Source organism: Sparus aurata, chromosome 19, assembly GCF_900880675.1.
Source record: "Sparus aurata chromosome 19, fSpaAur1.1, whole genome shotgun sequence".
NCBI classification, from domain to species: Eukaryota; Metazoa; Chordata; class Actinopteri; order Spariformes; family Sparidae; genus Sparus; species Sparus aurata.
Window position 1 is genome coordinate 9,746,952 of NC_044205.1, and position 4,936 is coordinate 9,751,887.

Consider the following 4,936-nt stretch of genomic DNA (forward strand, 5'->3'; position numbering starts at 1 on the left):
ATAAAGGCATTTTACATTATTGTCACTTAAAAGGTTGTTCATTTGGTTAAGAATAGGTTTAAGATGACTACTCACCTTCTCAGATATTTTCTGGACTTGCAGGTGTAGGACATAGGTTCATGTATTCTGTTGCTATGCATCCTTCAGCTTTCAGTCCAGTTTTACTCTGCAGCGTTGAGCGCGGTGATTGATTACATGACGGCGTACAAATGTCGGTTCCAGAGCACTTAGGTTTCATCTGTTCGAAATCTGTAAACCATGTCAAACAAAACTTTAACTGATGAGGCAAAAGACAATCTCTGGAAACAGACGTGACTTACTAAAAGCATCGCAACGGGTTAATTTGCATGGGAAATAAATCAAACGTGTCGCCGTTTTCAGTTTTTGTATTCAGGGAGCGATTCGAGACCGGACCAGATTAAATGACTTGTCAAGATGAGCAATTCTTCTTTCCGTGCTTCAAAGAGTAAGTTACTGAGCGCCCTATTTTACAAACTATATATCAGGTTAAAGTAACAGTCTGGTTATACTGTATCCTTAGAGGCGTCCTGGGAGCCTGCAGAGGGAAGTGAGCTGTGCACATCCTCCTGAAGGCTCCATAATGCATCCTACAGGCCCAAACATAAACCATCCAGCACACGTCTCACGACCCCCGAAGGAAATGTACAGCCCGAGATAAGAGTCTGAACAAACATTTCAGTTTTTTCGTTGCCTCGTGGGTTTATTTTGAGGACTTTGTATCGAGGGTCAGAGCGAGTCACCCCGCGGCAGAGGATGTTGTGTCTCTGGCTCCTTCCCAGGCTTGTTTCTGCTTACATAAAGTGTCACAACAGGCAGGATATGATGACAGAATGATGGGATGTAACCAGCAGTCCGTGTTAAACTGTAACAAGTGGCCTTCACAGCAGGAGCACTTATACTCTGCCTGCACTCAAACGCTCACACACATTCACCTTGTGAAATTTGAGTGTTATCTCATGATAAATATGTGACAATTTATATTACCTGTACTTTTCAAAGATTAAGAGACATTTTCTATACATAAATGATTGTTAGGTCTGTAAACAGACCCTCATTTTGCTTTTCAAAAGACGTGAAATGGTTGTTTCCTCACCTGATATCCCCTTACAGGAAGAGATCAGGTATTTCCCCTCCCAAAGCCCATCACGGTAACATGAGAAAGCTTTTTACTGATCACTCTGTTCATATATTGTTACATACACAACGGAAACGGTTAAGTGAGAGTGGAAAAAAAAAAAGCAAATCTGATCTACCTGAGTGACTGATGTTAGCTTCCAGGTGATGTTCCCCATACCTGTTCCAGTCACAGGAGTCACAGTTCTTTCAAAGATAGTGAGATTCTTTGAAGGGAAAAAAAAAAAAGGAAATTTACCTGAACTTTTGATTAGCTTTTATTTAAATCCTGATAAGCACTTGGATCAGGCGGCGGTATCGTCAGCTGGGAAGTGCGCTGGAAAGACAAAAAAGAAGTCTGAAACTGTATCTGAGACACACCTGCTCTTAGCGGGTCAGCCGGCCTGTGAAAATCAAGCTTCTTTTCACTGGCAGTGTTAAGGAAATCTCACCGTGCCTTGCGCAGCCCTCACAATAAAGGCAGCGAGAACAGAAGGCCGGATTTGCTCTTTTGACCCTGTTGTGTTTTCACTCCTTTAAGTTCGCAACACTCCGAGCTCCGTGACTGTTTCCATCAAAGGAGCGCTGGCCTCCTTTGGAGACTCGCCCTTCCGTGGGAAGATTCGCTGCGAGACATGGCCGCAACACGATCCGCTGCGTGCCCATTGATTACAGTGTCATGACCCACCATTTGTACACAGTGATCATGGAGTTTGTGTGTAGGTTTATTTGTCTTTCTAAGAAAAATAACCAGAAAATATAATAAAGTTTTTCAATTGGGTGAGGTATTTCATGCTGGTGGAGTGGTTTTGTCCACCACTTTGGTTAAGGATGAAATATCCCCACCTATACACCTTAGATTGCCATGAATTCCCACAATTTCCCACTTACTTTGGTGATCAAACTTGATCACACAAGTTTGATCACTAACGGGTTGATGTTTGCTATTTCGCCTCAACTTTTGCATAGATTACCATAAAATTCACAAGATTCATGTTATCCTCAGGACAAATGTCATCATTTGTGAATTAAATAAGTAAGAAATGAGACTCGCATTGCTGCCTGCCCCACACATGCATTATAAGTGTTTACATGTCTCGGCAGTTGCTAACAAGCAGCTAAATGAAACAACAGAAGTTGTCGGGGACAATAAACGTCATCTATTCATTAGTCTGTCTTTACAAGAGGACTCTACATTTAGTTTATTTATCTCTAAGTCGTAAAGATAAAGTGTGTGTATAGTATAGTGTAGCAGGTTGTTTAATGTTAATGATGCTCAAGTAATGTGAATGTGTTTATTTCCTAGCACTTTTTTACTTCTTGCAGTTTCATTTGCACTGTAAAATTCCAAAAAGTGGTATTCATCTGTGCAGATTACCTTGCTGAATGAAGCATGTAAGTTAGTGTCATAAACTTGTGTTTGCCAAAGAGCTATTTATTCTGCAATCATCCACAATCCAATCCTAAATCCCATAGGCGTTTTGTGGAGGCAACCAGGAAGATGCTAAATTCTGTGTTAGTCTTCAACAAACGTCATCTCTCAGCCTCAGCTGCACTTTGTGTTGGCGCTAATTAGCTAATGTTAGCATGCTAACATGCCAAACCCGAAAAGGTGAACGACACCAGCATGTTGTCATTGTGAGCATATTAGCATTTCGATGTTAGCTGTTAGCTCAGGTACCACTAGGTCTAAGTAGGGTAAAGCCTCTAAGGGCTGCTACTGTAGCAAGGGTCTAGACCAACTCTTCTTGTTTATAATTTACTTGAATATTCATGAATCATACACACATAATGATGCTATTGATGGAAATCTAGATAAAGTCACATATCTCTGAAAGACATTAGTAATTCTTTCTATTAAGATTCTTGTACTACGCATTAGTTAATAGGGAATAGGGCCAATATAAGTCCTCATAAGGTTCTTATTAACACGATTATATAACTGTTAAAAATAGCATAATAACTATTTTTTTATTGTTGTAAAATGTATTACAAAAATATTAATGAAAGCCTTGAGAGCATCTTACAATTGCTCATGGTGGCATTAAAAACACTTTTATAGTGTTTACCTAACTTTCCTATGATGCCATTGTTAAACATTCACCAAGCTTTCTTTTGTTGCTTTATCAAGGTTATTACGTACTTTATTATGCATGTACCATCAGTTAACTACACACTAGATAACGGTTAACAATGATTTTTGCACTTGTAAAGTGAGAAAAATGCTTTATTAGGGTTAATACATTCTGAAATCATTCACTGTGAATAAGAATCTGATCTAAAAGAGCCAATCCATGAACACATAATACAAGGATCTTAATATACTCCCAAAATAATCAAGAGATCAGGCTTATTTTTTGCAGTTGCACCACACTTGTCCAGACCTCTTGCCCAAGTTTTTGTCAAAAAATCTATTTACAGTTAACTTAGTTTTGGAGACTGCTGTCAAGTTTTAACAATCTTGCTACAGTTCGGCAACACAATATATCATTGCACCAGTGTAAAACCCTGCAGAGGGGGAAGAAGGCTCCGATAAACCAATCAAGCCCAAATTAAAGTGTGGTATGGTAACACAGTGTTGAACAGGCCCAGACCAGTATATGCCTCATCATCCAGCCCAGCTGCAAGACACACATAGATGATAATGAGTCTCTGTCAGCGGCATCCAGCAGTATTGAACCAGATCCTGTGTGTCGGGGGAACAGCCGAGGCAGAGGCACATCTCCTATACCTCTAAGCCCTGTCACCAGCTTGTATTCAGCTTTGGCTGATTAAAACTGATGGGGTGACATGATTGTGACCTGTATGGATTTCTGACGCTCCCAGGCACACTGCCCGACTACATGTGTCTTCTCCCTTTGACAAACCCACCTGGGAGCACTCCGAACCGCGCTGCAGAATGCATAATTTAAGAGGCAGCAGGCAATCAATACCGAAAAACAGTAACGACATGGGAGGGAGAAAAAAAAGACGGAGGGGGAAGAGAAAGAAGAAGGCATCTAAACTCCCCACCTATGTCCATCAGCAGCAGTCATAAGTATCAACTTCTAATCCCAGTGGGAATTTCCTGTTGTGACATGAAACTTCGGCAAAGCTAAATAATCCCCTCCAGGAGTCAAATCCATGCAGAGCTGCATCGATCTTCAGGGGTCAACATGATATGTTATCATCCTGCAACTGGTTCGCTCAACTCAACACCTTGCGAGAGTAAACATTTTAGAAAACCTGTGTCGTACTCCTTGATTGCACTGAACAGAATGTGAAAATTAGACTAGAGATTATGCAGCTGAATTACCATCTTAGTGATAAGAGCGATGTTTTAAACATGATGTTTTCTTCTTCCAAACTGGCCTGCAAATAGAGCATATTACAGAATCCATGTGAAATGTGTTTTTTCCGTGCAGCGCGAGATGCTTTGTGTTTAACTTGTGTGATTGACATCCCCTTCTCCCTAACAAATTCCTTTCCATTCTGGCACTTCCTCACTGTCACTCTCACTCAAGGGCTACAGAGAAAATGTGGTTTTCTAAAGATTAAGGGATATTTCTCACATATCCCCCCCAAAAACAAACTTAGTAATTGGGAGCCAAGCCACTCAAGGACAATGGGAAGAAAGTAGGCAAGTGTCTACGTTTAGCGTAATGAGACATAATCACTTGTGCTATTACTTCTGGCAGACAGACTGCAGTCTGCACAGAGTACGAAACGCTCGGCACGTACTCCCTAACCCCACATGGAGCCGTCCAAGCACCTTGAAACAATGAAGGTTTTATGAGTCAGATTTGAACTCATTATTGTGTTG